The following is a 20,640-nucleotide window of genomic DNA, read 5'->3' as shown; positions in this document are numbered from 1 at the left end:
TAAGCACATCTTTGGGGACCAAGTTGATACCAAGGAAAATGATAGTTCCAGTTAAGTGGCTCTAATTCAGTGAGAACTAGAAAATCTGTGAACAACCCCAGCAAGAGCCCTGGGAAAGCAGCTCTCAGTGTGTGGGGTCAAGCAAACGACTGCTCATGGAGGCTGTTATCATTTTCTTTCTCTGGCCACCCTGTGATAAACAACTTCAAACTCTCAAACAACAGCAGAGGTTGATTTCTTGCTCATGTTAGGTGAATATGTTACATAAACAGGAGTCTTCCAGTAAGTGTGCAATGCACTGCCCCAGGCTCAGCCTTCTGCTGGTGGTAACTCTGTACCATGTTTTTTTTTAGTTGAAGAGCCAGGCTGAAAGAGCAGCTCTAATCTGGCGTGTTAATATCCTCCAGAAAAAAACAAAAAGAGAGATGGTGAGCAGCCACAACAGCCATTAAACCTCTTGCTCAGAAACGGTCCACGTCACTTTCACTCACATTTCACTGGCAAAGCAAGTCAGGTGGCCAAGCCTGGGGTCGCTGGTTGGGAAAGCATAAATTTCCCACAGAGGAGAACAGCAGATATTGGAAACAATGTCACAGCTACCACAACCATAGACCTTGAACATCAGGCCAGTGGTTTCTAGCTAATGCATAGGAAACCACTGTAAGTTTCTGAGGCAGGCAATAGCACCAGAAAGCTGTGTTACAAGGCCATCTTCTTTGCTTGTAAATACAGATTCTTAGGGACTCAAGGAACAGAGAGTGCTATGTGAAGGCCTGAGCTGGAGACCGTTACAGTCATTCAAGAGTGAGTCAATGGATTTGGGTTAGGGATTGTGTAGAAAGAATAGAAAGAAACATTTTGGCATTTTAAAAGCAAAATAGACAGGACCATTCACCTGGATAGATATGGGCGCTGGAGGGGTATAAGTCAAAGATGATTCCAGGATTTTTCCTCACTTGTTGGGCTTGAGGCATTGAAACATGTTATTGAGTTGATGGTAAAGAGCATCCTAAAGACTTCTCACAATCAAAGCACATTGATCTTCAGTGGTGATGTGCAGGAGCCATGAGGCAGCAGCTGTAAAGAGCACTGAGTCTGCCTTACAAATCCGGGCTGGGCTCCTAGCACTTAGGAGCTGTGTGGTTAGGGAAAACCCCTTTACTTTTCTATGCCTTGGTTTTCGCATTTATTAAAAGGGGGATAGTGATTCATACTTCATGGAATTGCTTCAGGACCACATTCCTATGAAAAATTTCTACTTTCTTTATGACTATCAGAGATCTGGTTGAAAGCGTGTCCTCAGCCTAGCCACCCAATGAATACATACTGCCTTGGATTGTCTGGGGCTTAAGGCATGCCATCACCTCATTCTTGAATTCTATTTAGAGGTCTCCTAGTTGAATACCTGGGCGTATAGCCAGATAATGTAAACTATGGATCATAGCCTCGAGAGACTAGAGTAACCAGATAGGTACTTTAAATGTAGGTCTGGTATAAGGTACATGAAGCACTTTCGGAGAAAACAGTAAGATGTGGTACAGAGAACTTTGGGCTTTCCAGGTGGCACTAGCGGTAAAGCACCTGCCTGCCAATGCAAGAGACTCTGGTTCGATCCCTGGGTCAGGAAGATCCCCTAGAGGAGGGTATGGCAATCCATCCACTCCAGTATTCTTGCCTGGAGAATCCCATGGACAGGGGAGCCTGGTGGGCTACAGTCCATAGGGTCACAAAGAGTTGGACATGACTGAAGCAACTTAGCACGCACACACACACAGAGAACTTTCCCTCTGTTACAGAGAAAACAACATGCACCAAATAATAAAGGGCAACAGCACCCTTCCCCCTCTGCCCATCCCCACACCATCACCCAAGACCATCAGGAATGGCCTGGATGCTTGTGAACTGCAGAGTGAGGAGCAGCTGGAAGGGGACAGCAGCTCAGCCCAGCACAAGCTTGCTGTGTAGGAATTAAGCAAAGTTTGGTTGTTTGAGTTGTCAAAAGTGTTGGAAATCTGGATATTTATGTGACATTTCCTGATTATTAAATATTGGAAATTGAAAAAAAAATTTAGAAAACATTCTGCAGTTAAAATATCTGCATGCTATGGGTCCATAGGTTATCACCCAGGCATCACAAAAAGAGAAGGGGGACAAACATGGTTACACACAGAACTCTCACTGCATGAAAGAGAGATTTTAGGTGCTGGTGGTCGTTCAGTCACTAAGTCATGTCCAACTCCTCGAGACCCCATGGACTGTATTCCACCAGGCTCCTCTGTCCATGGGCTTTCTCAGGCAAGAATACTGGAGTGGGTTGTAATTTCCTCCTCCAGGGGATCTTCCCGACCCAGGGATGGAACCTGAGTCTCCTGCATTGCAAGTGGATTCTTTACTGTTAACCCACCAGGGAAGCCCAGAGATTTTAGGAGATGAGGCAAAAACCAGGGAGGGAAGTGGCGAGAGGAACTGTTAGCACCCTGGAGATAGACTTCCAGGGGAGATGAGGGAATGGGAGGTCCCTAGTCACCTAGTCTCAGGGATTCAGGCACAGATTTAGACTTAGGCTCAAGGTCTCAGCTTGTCTTTGACTCATGTGTCCTGCCTGGGTTGGGAGAGTGATCAGGACAGGAGCCAGGATGGTTGCCTCCTCTGCCGCACTGCCAGGGAGCCCCTCACCATAGGATAGAGGGGACTTTCAGTTTTGTGACTACCTGCATCCCCTACTTTAAGTCATCTCCGGGCCATACTGTTTTGAAGAGCTGTCAGATGAAGTTTCAGATGTAATCAGACATAATAACCTTTCAAACCCAGAATGTTAGCATTTCACCCTTGAGTAAGAAAACCCCCAAGCTGGCTTCTCTGTTCCTGAGCTCACATTCCTCTCTCCAGCCTGAGCCCTGCTCAGCCTCATCTTGACAGGTCAGGTCTCTTGCTATGTTCATTGTCTCTTCCTGCAGACACAGCTCTAAGCAGACATCCCGGGTGGGGGCAGGGTCCTGGTGGGGTAGTTTCGTGTGGGTTTTTAAACATTCAACTCACCACTTGGAATTAGCAATCATTCTTCCTTCCTCTTTTCAAATGACCATATAAATCAGTTTGCTCTGGGAACTGGTTCTGTTTTGTTTTTCAGTCTTGCCTGATTCCTTTTTACAGGGCTCTTTCTCAGGATTTTTGTGTCATTTCAACTTTCAACTGCCAGAACTGTCACGAAGGTCCCCACTTGTTAGTTTATGTCACATCAATGTTCTTTTCTTTCACTTAAACTTTTTCTTTTAGCCAGATTAGACTACACAGCCACTTTCCTACGGAACAGGATAGATTTGAAGTAATATGTTAGGAGGAAGTGAATGTTTAATCTTCTCTAATGTTCTTTTCACTACTGTGTTACTTCACTTAAATATTTTCCTTAGTAAGACTATAATTTAGGACTTTGGAATTATTATTTTGCAATTTTTTTTTGTTGTTGAATCAGATCAGCTTGTCTTCCTCTTCCTGTTTGCTAGAGAACTAACAAAAAGGTAATGTTTTCTACTAAGTTTCTTCTTTTGCCACACACACTACAAGGTTCAGTTTTAGTAAAAGATTTGGATTTGGAGACTCTGAATACTAATGCCTTTCATTAATATTAACAAATTAACAAATACTTAGAGAACAGCATGATATGAAAAGACTCTCTTCCTAGAAAAATTCTTCCCATACTTATATTGATTAAAAATCTGTAATAAATTCATTCATTTATTAAAACTACCTACTATGTGTCAGACACTATTCTAAATATCTGGGATATGTCAGTGAGCACGATAAATAAAATTTTCTGTCTTTAAAGGGCTTATATTCTAGGAAATTCCCTGGTGGTTCAGTGGTTAGGACTCCATGCTTTCATTGCAAGAGCAAAGGTTTAACCCCTGGTGGAAGAACTAAGATCACACATGCCATGAAGCATTGCCAACTAAAAATAAACTAGCAAATAAAGTTGACCATAAAAAGGGCTTATAGTCTAGAAGAGACAGACATTAAATATATATATAAATGTATATATAATATATATACATGATAAGTGCTCAGAGGAACATAATAAAGCAAGGGAAGAGGAATGAAGTAGGAAAGGAATTTTAATTTTTAGATGTGGTTGTGTTTAGGGGATGCAGATCAAGTAAGAACCTTGCAAAGCACTGCGAGGATTTGGGCTTTACTGTGAGTAAAATGGAGAGCTATCACAGGGCCTGGGCAGAGGAATGAGGTGACTAGACTTACATGTTAAAAGGATTACTTTGGCTGCCATGGAGAAGAGCCTGTAAGGGAGGGATGGGCCAGAAGAGTGAAATGGAAGCACTAAGACTAGTGAAGGGGCTCTTGAGTTAGACCAGGAGAGTGATGATGGTGGATGAAACCAAAGTGCAGCATTGAAGGCTGTGTATTCAGAAGGTAAAGTCAACAGGACTTCCTACACTTTTGATATTGTGAGAGATGAGTCAAAGATGACTTGGAGGCTTTTAGCCCGAGGAAGTGGAAAGGCGGACTTGCCATTTACTCAGAGTGGGAAATTTGTGTGGGTTTCACAGGTTCTAGGGGGAAATCAGAGTTTGGTTTTGAACTCAAATTTAAGCGCTATTAGAGGCCTAATGGGAAAGTCAAGTAAGCAGAAACACAATGTGGTGTGAAGGAGAGAAAACTAGGCTGGATGTGAAGTTCTTGGCATAGAGAGGGAATCCAAAGCTCTAAAACTAGATGAACTCCTTGGAGGGAGTGCAGTTTTCTGGGAGGAAGGAGGAGGCAGGTAACCAAAGAGGACGGAGTAGTCAATGGTGTCCACTGATGCTGAGACGTCAATTACGGACCAAGAATTGGTCACTGTATTTAGCAAAATGACAGTTGTCAGCGTCCTTTGCAAAATCAATTTCAATGATGCAATAATGGGAGTAAACTCCTGATTAGACTGAGCTGAAGAGAAAATGGAAAGAATTAGAGATAATAAGTATAAATAATTATTTTGAGATGTTTAGATGCAAAGGAGGAACAAGAATTGGAGTGGGGAAAGGGTCAAGAGAAATTTTATTCCTAATGATGGGAGAGATGGTGAGGGCAGTCATTCAGTAGCGAGAGAAAGTCAGTGCTACAGGAGACAGGGGTCAATTGCTACCATTATCATTTGAGATTGAATGAGATTTAGTGCAAAATGAAGGGACTGGCTTTTTGAAAGAACATGGGTAAACTCATCTGTAGCAGTAGTAGGCAGAAAGGCAGAGGATATGGGCGCAGATTCTCAAGTGGTTGATTTTGGTGTTTCTTTCTACTGGGATAACCGAGAGGGATGGGATGGGGAGGGAGGTGGGAGGGGGGTTCAGGTTGGAGAACACATGTACACCCATGGTGGATTCAAGCCAATGTATCGCAAAACCAATACAGTGTTGTAAAGTAAAATAAATTAATTAAATAATTAAAAAAAATTTTTTCCCCAGTGAAGGGAGCACTCAGTCCCGGGCTGCTAATTAAGAAACTGGCTTACCAGACAGGCAATCCTGATTCAATCTGCCTATGAGTGCATTTAAAAAGGCAGAGGTCCATTTCTTTCTTCTTATTGTGGTTGATTAAGACACGTACCCTTAGTTTTTCTAGCTTCAATTTCACCATGTTATTTCTAACTATAGCAGTCCGGCAATTCCCCTTCCCCTTTGGACCTTATGTTACGTCAGGACCCATGGAGAGTTACCCCACACACCCTAACTGGTTCCATTTTCTCTATACTGTTCTACACCCTTTACCTGCTGGTTTCTAGTCTGGTCTCCAGCATTTCTATTTCCTTAGCTGTGAAGAAGGGAGACAGTTTGCCTCCTACCTTCAAATAGGCTGACAGTTTAAATAATCCCAGAAGTGAAATGGTTTTAACCCATGTAAAACATAGAAGAGGATAGTGGGAGGTAGCACAGTAGAAGAAAGATGAGAAGTCTACTGCTTCTAATGTGCTTAGGTTGAGCACAGACTATGTATTTTTAAAATTTTACTTTATTTTTATTTTTTTCCTCCCCCCCCCCCCACTTTATTGTTATTTATTTGGTTACTTCAGGTTTTAGATGCCGCACATTGCATCATGCAGGATCTTTTGTTGCAGAGCATGGACCTTCTAGTCGTGGCCCTGTGGGCTTAGTTGCTCCCAGGCATGTGGGATTTGTTATCTGATCAGGGATGGAACCCAAATCCCCTGTAATGCAAGGAAGATTCTTAACCAGTGGACCATTAGGAATGTCCTCTATGTAATTTCTAAGCCTTATATGTATGTGAGCTTCCAGGTGTAATCACAGGTTATGTAAGCTGTAGTTTTTACAGAAATCACCATAGACTCAGAAATCTGATCACACTTACAGTGTGTGGACACACTTATAGTAGGTAACATCTGCTGAACAATGCCTGTGTTCTAAGCACTTGGCTAAGCCTTTTCCATATGTGAATGAATTCTTGGTCTCACACTATCTGGATATAGGTGTTATTATCTCCTTCAGAAACTAAGAGAGGCAAGAGAAAGACAGAGAGACTCACATAACTTGAAATTCCGTAGCTCTCCAGCGTTACTGCCACTTTCCAAGCAAATATATTCCCCATTTATTTGTGTATGGTTATACAGGTACAAGCAGATTTAGCTCTATCCCTTCAGGGCTATTCTTCACTCTATGAGGAATTCATCATGATATGATTCATAAGCTGCTCTGGTGTATTTGGGATCAATTTATAAAGGTTGATTTCTGCACAACGTTTCAAAAACATGTTTACAGATTACTGAAATTCATATCGCTTACCACATGTTGGGCACTCTACTAGGTGACACACACGGAAACAATGCAAAATCACTCCTCCAAGGAGTTCTAATTCTTCTTTAGTAGGAAACTCATTCATTCACTCATTCAATCAGTATTATTGAGTGCCTTAGGGCATTCCAAATACTGCTGCTACTGCTAAGTCACTTCAGTCATGTCCGACTCAGTGCGACCCCATCCCTGGGATTCTCTAGGCAAGAACACTGGAGTGGGTTGCCATTTCCTTCTCCAATGCATAAAAGTGAAAAGTGAAAGTGAAGTCGCTCAGTCATGTCTGACTCTTCTCCACCCAGTGGACTGTAGCCTACCAGGCTCCTCCGTCCGTGGAATTTTCCAGGCAAGAGTACTGGAGTGAGGTGCCATTGCCTTCTCTGTTCCAAATACTACTAAACTCAAATCAACTTAGAATTACATCACTTGGTAGAATAAGGCACACATATAAATACCTTTATCTTATGTGGTCTTCAGTATCGTGTTTGTATCTCTAGAGTCAGGCCAATGGGCTTAAAAATCTAGCAAGGTCACTTGAAGGCTGTGTGATCTCGAACTGCTTATAAACTCCTCCAGGCCTCTCTAAAAAATGAGGATGCGTGCTTCGTCGCTTCAGTTGTGTCGGACTCTATGGGGCCCTATGGGCTGTTCATGGGATTCTCCAGGCGAGAATACTAAAGTGGGTTGCTGTGCACTCCTCCAGGCGATCTTCCCAACCCAGGGATGGAACCCACATGTCTTATGTCTACCTGCATTGGCAGGCAGGTTCTTTACCACTAACGCCACCTGGGAAGTCCCCCTTCCTAGAGGAAAAAAAAAAAATGAGGATAGTATTTCTCTCATAAGGTTTCTGCAAGGACTAAAAGTGGACATATGCACAGTACTCAGAGCAGAGCCTGGCCCATCACAAGCACTATGTTGGCTGTAGTCATGATTTGTATGATTTGGATTTAACAAGTGTTGAAACAGTTGCCAATTTGTGACCATAACTCAACAAAGGACAGTAAGTGTTCTTAAGTCTCTGTTGACTAGAACTTCCTTGAAGCCTTATTATGTTTCTCCCACTTGATCCCTGTTGACAGGCCTTGAACAGCCTCAGATGCCTCTTCTATCATATTTCTTCATTTTCAATCCAAAGTCAAGTCAGTTAGCATCCTTTGCTGCGTCCTACTTGTTTTTCTTGGGGAGTAGGGGAAGTCAACACTTTTTGCTTCCTAGATCCTCAGAGTGATCCTTATTGTCATTGGTACAGCTCTTAGCAATTTTATCTTAATTTTTTTTATTATTTTCTTATTAGAGTAATAGGTACTCAACATAAAAACAATTCAAGCATGCAGAAACTTGTAACAGAAAGCAATGACCCTAATAATCTCACATCCAGAGAAAACCACTGTTAACTGCTTGTTATATATGCTTCCCGATTTTCCCTAAGCATACATTTAATAACATGTATATTTTTGACAAAATATGCTTATAAATGGTATCATACTATTCATATTGTTCTGCAACTTGCTTTTTTCATGTATAGATTTTGGGCATTCTTTCAGTTTAGTACAAATAGGTCTCCAATTTTTATAAAACAGGTTAAAACTGCTTAACCAGTCCCCTACTGGGATTTTGTTATTAAACTTACTCACCCTTCTATGTTTCCTGTCATAAACAATACTGCAATAAATACACCTGTACATACAACTTTCTACATGCTTGTAAATGCTTCTGCAATACATGGTTTTTGCACACATATGGCCAAAGCAGAAATTCCTAGAGGTGAAACTGCCTGGTCAAAAAAATCCCTCACATACTAATTCCATCCAAAATTGCTAAATTGTCCTCTAAATTGATTTACCCAATTAACACTCACATTCATGAGAACATGTGCCTGTTTCTCTACATTTGTTTTTTGAGTACTACTTTTTTCCTTTCTCAATTGATCCCATTCTTGAAATCACAGTTCTCTCAAGTCTAAAATCAAACTTTAAAACTCAGGGAAAATCAGAACGTGGAAAAGAGTTTTTACAAACAGCAAAACATTCCAAATTAATCATAGTAGTGAGGTGTTTTCCATCAAAATATCACACCACTAGATGTTAACAATTTTAAAACAGCACCAATCTCCCAGATCAGCGAATCTGGTACTGTAATTAGATCACGGGACACACAGCTCCTGCCTACACACCTCCTTCTTGGCTGGGTGTGTGGACAGGAGAGGCTGTTGGCACATAGGACAGAACAAGGGAAGTGAGCGAGCAAGAGGTGAGAAAGGCTCAAAATCTAGTGTCATCTTGTAAGTAGTCTAGGACTGTCTCTTGAGTGTGTGCTGGAACTCTGTTCACACTCAGCCTCAGGGCTGCTCTTCTTTACTTCCAGGGTCAGGGGAACAAGTGCTCACTCTCTGAGGGTCAGTTCTACTCCCTTGTCTCTGAAGTCTTCCCTGAAACTCTAAAAACGAATCTCTACTTTCTCACTGTATCTGAACCCACACCTTCCTGAGTACCTGTAACATTTTTGCAGCATGCTTATGAAGAACGTTTAGATGCTTAGCAAATGTTGATTGAATATTCACTGACAATGGAGATATCTTGGTAGAAGAGATGAGATTTCCCATTTTTCATGGGGCTCAGCCGGTAAAGAATCTGCCTGCAATGCGGGAGACACAGGTGTGATCCCTGGGTCAGGAAGATACCCTGGAGAAGGAAACGGCAATCCACTCCAGTATTCTTGCCTGTAGAAGCCCATAGACAGAGCCTGGTGGGCTACAGTCCGGTGTGTTGCACAGAGTCAAACACGACTGCGCAGACTCACGTTCATGGAAACCGGTAGATTCAGATAAAAGGAGATATTGTAACACTGGGCTGGAACTATCTGCCATGTTAAAAACCAACACTTCCAAACATCCCTTGTGACGTTATTTCTTGACTCCTGCTTCTCCCCACCCATGAAAAAAGACTTCAAATATACTTTGATCTTACAACAAAAACAAGAGGAAAAACTATCAGGTTGGGAAACACAGTTTAGTGAAGGACAAACTTTCATCTGCCTCTTCAGATACAAGACATTTTTGGCAAAAAAGAATGGGGTGGGGGGAGTCGGGGAGATCAGACTCAAGATAAAAAACAATAAGTGACTCTCTCTTGCATCTTCAATAGAAGAGACAGAACAAATTAGGCAGGAAAGCTATTCGAGCCAAGATTAAGTTGTGTGTGCCCTATATCCCAGGTAAGGACAGTTGGAAGCCGCTGAAATGACTTTTCAGCGAATTTCCCCCTATCATTTCATGGCATACCCCAGCCCCACACCCGTCTTACTATCAGAGGTCCAGCTGACAGGATAGCCCCAGGAAGGGTGAAGGTTCCTGAGATGGACTCTCGCCCGCTTGGCGACATTGGGCGCGGGCATCGTGCCCGGCCCAGGTGGGCATTTCACTGATGAGCAGCTGGGGGGACGGCGGGCTTCGGGGGCCGCCCCCACCCCGCCGGGTGCACCTGCGCGCGGCGCCGCGGCCTCCCGCCGCCAGTGCCCGACCCCGGGCCCCCGAACTCGCCGCCCCTCCCCTCCGGTCAGCCCGCCCGGCGGCGGAAGCGTCCCGACCCCCGGCAGGCACCGGAGAGCCGCGGGGGAAGAGAGCTCGCCATCACATGGAGGCCCGGGCCCGCCCCCATTGGCTGCGGCCGAGCCAGTGGCGGCGCTCGCCGGCTGCGGTTGGTCCCGAAGCTGCAGCGCCTGCACGGGCCCGGAGTCCATGTTACGCTTTGTCTAATTCCCCCCGTAACAGAGTCATGTGCTGCTGCTCCCGTCGCCGCCGCTGCCGCCGCCCGTGGTGCCCCGGCTCCTCCGCCGCGCTTCGAGGTGGCAGCCGCGGGCGGGGCCGCGGGAGCAGGGTGCAGGGCGCCGCGCGCCTCCGCCGCCCCGGCGCGTCCGGGAGCAGCAGTAGCCGCACGCCGCAGGTGATGCCGCCACCTCCCGCCTCCGCCTAAGCCGGGGCTAGGCGGCCAAAGCTGCCCGGGCTGCCCCCCAAGGTTGGTGCGCTCCTCTCCCGGGCAGGGGCCGGGGACTGTGCCGGTGGAGCCGCGCCGCAGCCGACACGCGCCACCCCGGCGCCGGCGACCTGCCCCGCGGCGCCGCGGCCCGAGCGGAGGCTGTGGCTGGGACCTCGCGGGCTGGGGGACGCGGGCGGCCAGCGGGCCGGGCCGAGCGCTAGCCTCGGTCCCCGAAGATCGTTCCGCTTTCGGCAATCTGAGCGGCGGGCTCCGGGGCCGCGGAGTGGGCCCCAAAGGAGGACCGTGCCGGCCTGCGACCGCCTCTGTCCGGCTCCCCGCCACGCGCGCTCCCTTCTCTCGCCTCCCTCCGCCCCATCGGAAGGGCGGGGAGACCCGGTTACGGCTCCGCTGATTCTTCCCGGAGGTGGGTGTTTGGTGTCTGGCCTCGCTGGCCCGCTGCCCAGAAGGTGAGCCCTTCAACTTCTCCAGAAACGCCTCCCCTCCCGCCTCCTTCCCGCGCGGGGTGGGCTGGGCTGGGAAGTGTTGGCGCGCCCCGCCCCCAGCGCGAGGGGGAGGGAGCCGGGGGCCCGCAGGTGCACCCAGCCCGCCGCGGGCCATCTCCGGGTTGGGTACCGGTATAATCCGCTTCTAGCTTGTTTGGAAGCGTGGGCAGTTGGGAGCCGGACTTCTGCGCGAATCCCTTGCAGGGGCTTGGAAAGGAGGAGGATTGGGGGTGGCTGCTCAGAGAAGCACACCTCCGCTGCCTGGAGGGTTCATAGGGGCCTTCCTGTTTCTCTCCCCCCTTTATTTGGGGGTATCCCTCGCGGATAAAGGGATGAGTTTTTTTAGTTTCTTAAAAAGCAAGCTGCAGTAAAGAAGAGCTGCCCCAGGTCGAGGGGAGGAGAGGTAGGTCCCTGCTGAAGTGGTGGGGTGTGCGGCCCCACTTGGATCCGCAGTTGGGGTGTCTGTGTCAGAAGGTGGGGAGGTGGGGTTTCAGGAAAGAAAAAGTGCAGAGGTGAGAGGTTGGAGTGCTCAGGAGCTGGGCAGAAGGAGGGCGAATAGGTGCTGGGGAGCCCTAGCCGACCATGAGGCCCAACTTGAGCCCCTTGGACTCATATATCCCTTCTGTTTCGCAGATTTCCTCCTTTCCTTCTCCTTGACTTAGGAAAAAAAATATATTTCTTGTTGGGCAAAGAAAGCTTTGAGGACATATTTTGAAAGAGATTCAGGAGTAAAGAGAGAGCTGACTTCTGGAAACTTTCTTTAGCAGCTTTGCTAGTCAGGCTGCCTTTATTGAGCACCTATTATGTGTTCTGTGCTGGAGGTTGGAAGTCTGGGCAGCCAGGGAATTCCCGTCTGCAGTTCTGGGGAGGGCTGTTTACCTCGTAAACAACCAAAGGGCGCTTCCAAGTGCCAAGAATGACTGTGATTCAGATCTTCCCCTCCTGGGCCATGGTACAGACCTGTGGGAAGAACTCTGCACCATACCCAATAAATGGGGTCTTCAGGCAGCATTTATTTTTACAGCTGGTTAATACTGACCAGACACCTCCCATCAGCTAGCGCAGGGTGAGAATCCTCTCTTTTCCTGCCTTCTACACCCACTGACTAAAACGCTGTTAGAATACAAGAACGAGATAGGAAAGATCTGGAGATAACCATCAGGTAGAATAAGGTGCCGACAAAGTGTTTGGTCTCTGTCGGCTAGTAAGGGAGCAGCCCATGAAATGATTAGGTAATCATGGAACTGGGAAAAAAGCAATCCAAAATCTTGAATTGGCATGGTTTATTTATATATCTGAACATTTTATCTTAGATTTGTCTCATTTTTATTGAGGGCGTCTGAGTGTATACTTTGTTGATTAAAACCTAACACATTAGAAAGTTGGAGAGGAAGCTGTCCTTACATGACCCAGTCCCCCGTTCTCTTAATGATCCTGTGGAGTGGTGTATGATGCAACAGTGAAAGTATTGAGCCATATTCCTATCTTTTTCTTTCAGCCAAGGTTTACAGAATTTTAAAAACTTGGTCAAAACTTGACCTTCTCCCCCTAGTTTTTACATTGTTCAGAACTTTTTTTGATTTTTAAAAAGTTTGCTGTGTCTTTAATATCCCAATAGTTAAATTATTTTGATAGCTGTATTTTGGAAGTCAGACTTGATTCAATCTCAGTACTGTAGGTATTAAATTGGTACTAACTGAAAACATGAAAGTTTTGTCAAACCCCTGTACTCCTGATCACATGTGTTCTTGAAATGGCAGTCGGTAAGGGATTTCATGTGTTTTCATGTATCATTGGAGCTGATATTGACATTCTGAAAAGTCCAGCCAATATTTATTGAGTACCAGCAGGAAGCAGAGAACCTGAGTGGGTGTTGGGGTGCCTTAGTCAAGGAGAGGATTCTTGTACTAATAGAAAGCAAGTAAGACGGTCCATGTGAGACCACCACCAGAAGCAAGGGATTGCATTTGTCTAGAAGGCCAAGGAATACAGAGATGGAAAGGATGTTTGGAGCCAGCTGGGAGTGTTTGTGTCTTCTGGAAGAGGGAGGGCACACGTGTTAGGGGAAGCTTTGAGGCGTGTCATGGGTCAAAAATAGGTTTGCCTGGCTGGAACAGAGAACATGTCTGATGAAGGGAGGTCGAGGGGATATAGTTAGTGGAAGACTTGAACCACAAGTCAGTGGTGTTAATTATTTGCTTCAAGAAGCATGGTTCTCGACACGGGGTTACTTTGCCTCCCAGCAGACATTTGGGATATCCAGACACAGTTGTATTTTTGCTTGTCCTAGCTAGGAGGCAAGCGTTACTGACACCTAGTGATCAGAGACTCTGAATCTTGCTAAACATCCTGCAGTGTGCAGGATGTTCCCCACTACAAGGAATGATCCCATCCAAAATGTCAGTAGTGCCAAAGCCGAGAAACTCTGCCTTGATAGGGAAGGTAGAAGCCACTGCGAAGTGAAGTTATATCTCAGAACAGGCCTCGGGGGAGGTGGTTTTGAAAGGTGAGGAAGGACTGTGAGTTGGGAAGCCAATCGAGGGGACTTCTGCTACACTCAGGCCTGAACGGATTAGGATCTGGGCAACTTCTATTCAGAGAAAAAGGCATTTTTGAGAGATCCTGGCAGATGGGGAAGTCTCAGAATTAGACTGGGCATTTTAGAGAAGTCTTGGTCTAACTTATTTAGTAAACTCTTATACTTGTGAGGCAGCATCTGTTTAAACACCCCCAGATACAGGGACCTCTCTACTTACAGACATGCCATCATGCCTTTGGACTGTGTGTATGATCATTAGCTGATGACTGCTTCCCTGAAACTTTGTTCTGTTGATTCTATTCCTTTGGAATGACCCACCTCCTCAGATAGTCCTGCGAAGGCGCAAAGACAGAATAATGTTTCCTTCTTGCCACTCCAGCCGATTAAATTTTCTCAAAGCAAAATAGTCCTAATTCTTTTCACAGTTCTACATGGGACATGGTTTCTGCCTCCTGAGTTTGTCAGCATCTTTTATGGAGAGTTATGGTGACTGAAATTGAATATAGTCATGGAGACCTGACCTGGTCCACAAAGAGTACAGTAGGACAGCTGTTTTCTGAGACCAAGGCACAAACATCTACTTTTTGCAGCTTAAGCTTACAGAACAGCCCAGCACAGACTAATGTTTAGGGTCTGGACAGTCAGAACTCCCAGGTATTTGTCATATTAGCTGTTGCATCCTGTGTTCATTGTGTGAGTGTGTGTGAGTGTGTGTGTGTGTGAGTGTGTGTGTGTGAGAGAGAGAGAGAGAGCTGAGTGGGTGTTTTTTGTTTTGTTTTTGTCCCTGTTCAGTACTGTCCTATTTATTTTGGTCCAGTCTTCCAGTCTTTTGAGATTTTAAAATCTTACTTCTGCTTTCTAATCATATGAGAGAGGAGTGGAGGATGACTTTGCCAAAAGCTTTGTAGTCACTTAATATTAATACTTCATGAAACCCAGTACTTTGTTTGGCGCTGCTTGTCCTATTTGAAAGCTGGGAGTTCTGGGTGATGGAGGGGAATTCCAGGGGTTGATGAACCCCGAGCTTAGGGCATCTGAGAAATTTGTGTTTGTGGGCAAGCTACAGTGAGTTCAGTTGTTGCTAATGTTTGCACCTGAAGTGCCCTTTCAATATTATTTGAGTCTGTTGCAAGCTTCTGAAATCCATACTCCATCCTCTGGGGTCTTTGTAATTCTATTTAGACATCTGGAAGAGAATTGCTAATGTTCTGTGCAAATCTGAAGCTTGCCAAATCAGAGTTGCTTTTGAAATTTGTGAAGAGGTAAATAGGGTAATAACTGGTATTAGCATAAACCATGTATGAGGTTTGTTCCCACTTAAGCTAAGTTTTTTTTTTCTTCTTCTTCTTTTTTTTTTTTTGCTAGAATGCCTGAAATACTTAATTAGTGACAGATTTACTTTTGGGGAAGGAGAGAGAGGTGGGGTCTTAGAGACAGGCCTTTCTCCTAGAAGTGAGCTTTAGTATGTCATCGGTGTGGTGTCACACTTACCAGATTTCACATATCTTCAACGAGAAGACGTTAGGAAACAACCATCCTTGGATGTCTTTTGAAGCAGATAGGACAGAAGTCCTTGGTAACTTAATGCTAGGTTATCCAAATGTTCTAGATCTGCCCAGCACACTAGATTTAAGTAAATTACTTGGTTCAGGTGGTCACCATCCAGTAGTGTTGAGAGGGCTAAAACAAAATTGCAGATTTCGTAGCCAACACACGTAACCTCCTTTGTTAGGAATGTCCATTGTGCCCAGTCCATTGCAGGCGTGTTGCCTGTCTGGATGGTGCAGTCTGCTTGCTCTCACTTCTGTGCGTGGCCGACATGGGAAACCTGTCTGTATTCTCTGGATGAAAATATTCCTGTAAAAACTGGTGTTTTGTGAATTTAAGAGATTTCGTGCATGGGGACATATTTGAAAATCCTTAGAAATTGTCCTTTTACACTTTCAAAGGCTGTATCAGAGTTGAAGTCACCTTGGAATTAAGTGTGCAGTGTATCAGTTTTGAGTAGAAGGAGAGAATTTTTAATAGATGGGAATGATCAGTGCTTGAATTTGGTAGAAGAGGAAATTGAGGCCTAAGGAGGTGATGTGGTTAGTGGCAGCTTACACACATAATCATAGAGCAGGCATTAGAATCTACCTGCATGAAAGACCACAGATACAGGCTAAAGATAAAGATTACTCTGCTTGAAGGTGAGTAAACACTAGGGTCCCTTAGGACTTATTTACATAATTGATCCAAAAGAAGGAATACACAGTGGAATTTCTAGGTTTACAGATGATAGTGCACTCTTCTGCATTATGAAATAGTTAACCAACGGGGATTTATTCCAGGGAAACTGCACCAGGATATGTTAGTCATCAGAAGATTTGCAGGTGTGTTTCTTTGTGGGCAAATATGAGGTCAGGTATTAGGGGGGGAATTACAGAGTTGTCATAAGATGGTTTTTGGTGGGAAAATCCAGGAAAGGGCTTCAAAAATATTTTTACAGTGTTTTCCCAACTTGTTGCAGATTAAAAAGGACAGGAAGTGCTAAGCTTCATCAAAAAGATTTTGGCAATAAAACAGAAAACATAGTCATAATTGAGTTTCTACTGTGCTTTGTTCAAAGCATGGGCACCTGACTTTAGGTGAGACACCAGAGCTGGAATGACCAATGTAATGTACCTAGAGAGGGTAGACAGTCCTGCCAGAATGTAAGCTCCATGAGGACAGAGCCTTGCCCATCTGTTTTTCTGATAAAAATATAGTTTCTAGTATCTGGAAAGAAGACAGCCAGGAGATGATTCTGACGCCCATGAAACCACTAGGATAGGGACAGAGGAAACTTGGATTGTTCTCCTTAGACCCATGTACCATTTCAGCCACCAGCTTCCTTGTCTGCCTGCTCCTGTGCCCTGTCAGTGTGGCGAAGGCAGAGATGTATCTATCTTCTAGGCCACTGATTTCCTGGTCTCCCCACCCCCCCCACAGCAGGCCCTGCGTTGATATTTGACACCTGAAGGCGTACATGAAGAGGTGCATTCCTTAAAGCCTTATAAAACATAAATTCAGGAAATAATGTAAATAGTTTTGCTTAGCCCTGGCTGGCATCAGAATCAGTCTGGGAAATGTTTTAAAGTTACATGAGCCTAGACCTTTCCCCGCATCTTTTGGGTCAGAGTCTCTGGGAGTGAAGTTTCATTTGGATAACCTGGCATTAAGTAACCTAGGATTTCTGTCCTATCGGCTTCAAAAGACATCTAAGAATGGTAATTTCTTAATGTCTTCTTGTTGAAGATATGTGAAATCTGCTAAGTGTGACACTACACCAATGACATACTCCAAATCACTCCAAAGTGATTCTGGTGTGTAGTCAAGACTGAGAGCCACCGTCTTGCATAGTTGTACCGAAAGGGTGGGTATTGACACCTTAGAGAAGTTTTGAAACATTAGTGGCTGACAACTCACACTTGGTAGTTAAGATTAACAAGGAGCTTTAAGGATACGTTTGTGTCCTTGGGAGATGATGACCAAGACAGCAGATGGTCCACTTTGTGACCCTTGGTGCTCCATGAGATACTGCATCCTGGACTGGATGGCGTGAGGGGACCATCCTGTGGTCCATTGTGAATGCATAGTGACAGTTACACCAGCCTGTGGAAAAGAATAAAGAGAATGCAGCAGGCTTTTCAGTTTTAATTTTAGTGCTAAGTTTATTCAATTGAAAGGATTTAAAAAAAAATCTTGGTTGGGATATCTTGCTTACTTTGATAGGTTATGAAATACTGGTGATGGTTTGTCTTTGGTAAGATTTCTTCTAAAATCTGGCAATATTATGACAGTCTTCTTTTGAAATTTTGCTAGTCTGTGATATCAAAAGTCTGGGAATTATTGCCTTCCTGAGATGTTTGAGATGTCCGTTTCCTCCTCTTGACACCTGCTGTTGGGAAAAGAGCACACATATTGATGTTCAGTTCTATCGTAAACATTTCTTTTCTTAAAAAGCTTTTTTTACTTTCCTTCTCGGCTTGCTGGTAATAGTTAGGAACTTTGCCAGAGAAGACTTCACTTCCACAGCAACCCATAAATCCCATTGCTAAATCTCAGCATCAACAGATCACCAAGACTGCAGTGAAGTCTACAAAGCAGGGAGGAGGAAGGAGAAGTGTAAGACGGCCCTTCCGTCAAGGGTGTCAGCCTCCAGGAAGCTGCCTCTGCCGAGCTCACTCAACGGAGACCAGACAGATTCATGCCCTTCACACTGGGCGTGAAGTACTATCAGTCACATTCTCTTTACAGGTTGTTCCCAATCCAGTTCTAAGAAATGTTTGAATATTCAAATTCTTTCGAAAATGACCCCCGTGATTCTTGCAATGCTACCCTACTTCATAAGCTTTTAAGATCAGTTTACTATCATCTATAACTAGTTTTTTAAACTTAGGTCAAGAAGTAATTGGACAGTTTATGGAATACTTATAGGTAATAACAGCCATCATTTATTAGGCATTTACTGATAATTCCAAACCCGTGCCCTGGAATTTACATATATTCTCATTTGATCTGCAAAACAGTCCTAAGTGGAAGATGGACTTATTTCCACTTTAGAGATGATGTAACTGAGGCCTGAGAGGTTATGTGATTTTCCAAAAAAAAAAAAATCACAAGGAAGTGGTGGAAGTGGAATTTGAAACTAGTCTTTATTTCAAAGCTCATTCTCTTATGTACAGCATTCCTCTCATTTCTCTTAGGTTTGTTTTTCTTCATTTTATAATACTATTAATGTTTCTGTTAAAAAAGAGAATCTGATTTTGAGTCGTAAAGAGACCTCACAGCTCGTCTGGTTCCTGCTCCTTGTTTACGAACCATATCTGAAGAATGGGCACACAGCTGAGAAGAGGGGAGCTGGGGGCCCCCGGCTCTGCAGGCCAGAGCTCTCATCAACGCAGTGGTTTAGAAATACCAGCCTGTCGGTAAAATCACTTGAATGCAAGTTGATCCTGGAATTGAGAGGGTAATTTAAAATCACGTGTTTTGGTGCTTTCTCTAGCCCTGTTCTCTTTTATCATCCATATTGGTGATAGAATGCCACTTGTAATAGCACACACTAAGTGCCCTCCTCCTAATTAGATCTGACTCTACAACACTACTGTGCATAAACATAAAAGGATGTGGCTACTGTTGGGAAAGTGTTTTGTGCAAATGTTTGCTGAATAAATGCTATCACAAGTATATGCAATTAAAGACAATCATACCTATATCCTCTGAGTTAATAATGAATCAATAAATATCCATATATTTATGTGATATATATAGTCTGTTTCATTTATAGATTTATTATGTTCAAGTATAGTCATTTCAGTGGAGTGAATTCACTCTGAGTTTCTACTTTAACGGTTTTATTTTTCATATTAATATTTAGCCAATGATAAATTACAAATTGTAAAATGGTCTGCAGTGTTACACAGCTTACCCAGTGAATCCTCTTCCTACATGCACACACCACACATACAGTCTTTCTTTTTAACTTGGTGCTTTACAAATATTTCTTTACTATGGGACATTTTCCTTTTTACTTAGTTGTAAGTTCTTTTCCTTATGAATTGTACCTGGAAAATTCTGTACCAAGGAGAAGCTTTCTGATTACCCCTGTAAGTTCTGCACTAACCAGAGAGAGAGTTGGAGTTGGATACTAGCCATGGTCTTAGGCATATGCCCAACACTGCGTGAAGTGGGCCTCACGTGTGGGGACTTATGGCACCTGGTACTCACCTCGGTAGAGTGATGGGGGTGGGGGGGTGGGGGGCAGGCCTGGACTCAACCAGAAAATGCAGGTCCTGTCAAGGGGGTCCTGTTCAGCCAGTCTATTCAGCCGCCAACTGTTGCCATATGGGAATGTGGGCCAGTCTTGACAGATCTTCACTGTAAGCCAGGAATCTGGATTACTTAAAAACCTCCTGATTTTGAAAGATGGGCTAAGCTCAACATTTGAAAAAGAACTTCCTGCAGACCAAATAAAATAGCTTTGTGGGTTGGATAGAGCCTGTGATCTTAGGCCTTAGAGATAGATAGCTCTTTAGTGGCTGGGTAAATGGAAGCAGAGCATTCAACAAAAAGCATAATAGACTTTGAGAACGTTGAAACAAATGAAAACGTGATGTCATTGCTTTGTGTAACCCCCCTCCCCTACAATACACACAGAAAACAACAAAGCAAACCAAAATCCCCATACTTGTCAATGTGGTAATTTCTGCTCTTTAAATCTGATTTATTATATCCAGAGTAGATGTATTTGACGGGGTTTTCCTTCCTAGGAGTAATGATTGAGGGAGAAATACGTAGAGTACGGGAGCGAAGCAGGTGGAAGATACGGCTGAGGGAGGCAAGTGGGCCCAGAAATACAGAACATGGGGTACGAGCCGCTGGAGGTGAAGAAAGATCATCTATCCCGGAAGCGAAGAGGGAGCTTTCTTTATATCTTAGAATTGATTCAGGGGGTAATAGGAGAGAAAGCAAAAAGAGGAGTCCTCACTGAGAAGGGAAAATTGTGATCTGATGCACATTTAGACGTAGAGCACAACCTCTGTGGGTGGGCGGAGGGCTGTTGTCTTGCCATCTCTGGTTTGCTGTCAGCGTGTGGCTTCTGCAGAAGAACTGGAGTGTGACAGGAAGGAGAAGACAGCAAAGGGAGGGCGGCGGAGCAGCTGGCGTCATCAAGTCAACCAGAAAAGCTGAACATGTCTCGTTGTACAAACCAAGACTCTTCCCCGCCCCTCTCCGGAGCACAGCATCGTATCGAGGGGGTATGCACGATGGCCTCCAGCTCCCAGATGGTTCTGGAC

The 20,640-nt window shown here is 44.6% G+C and overlaps 1 protein-coding gene across 6 annotated transcripts in view; it reads left to right on the top strand.

Annotated features, from left to right (window-relative positions):
* Positions 1 to 10,727: 10,727 nt before the first annotated feature.
* The window catches only part of LRRC8D (leucine rich repeat containing 8 VRAC subunit D), a 135,304-nt gene continuing 125,391 nt past the window's right edge, over positions 10,728 to 20,640 (top strand). For 2 of the 6 annotated variants that reach the window (XM_020907451.2, XM_020907430.2), the window contains exon 1: positions 11,156 to 11,244. The gene's annotated coding sequence lies outside the window, so the exon portion shown is untranslated. Of the gene's footprint in view, positions 10,817 to 11,154; positions 11,245 to 11,530; positions 11,684 to 20,640 lie in introns of those variants that run through there. The other 4 variants (XM_070467792.1, XM_070467793.1, XM_070467791.1 and 1 more) reach the window with 4 other exon arrangements.

Source organism: Odocoileus virginianus, chromosome 5 (assembly GCF_023699985.2).
Source record: "Odocoileus virginianus isolate 20LAN1187 ecotype Illinois chromosome 5, Ovbor_1.2, whole genome shotgun sequence".
Taxonomy (NCBI): Eukaryota; Metazoa; Chordata; class Mammalia; order Artiodactyla; family Cervidae; genus Odocoileus; species Odocoileus virginianus.
This window is presented reverse-complemented; position numbering and strand designations above follow the sequence as displayed.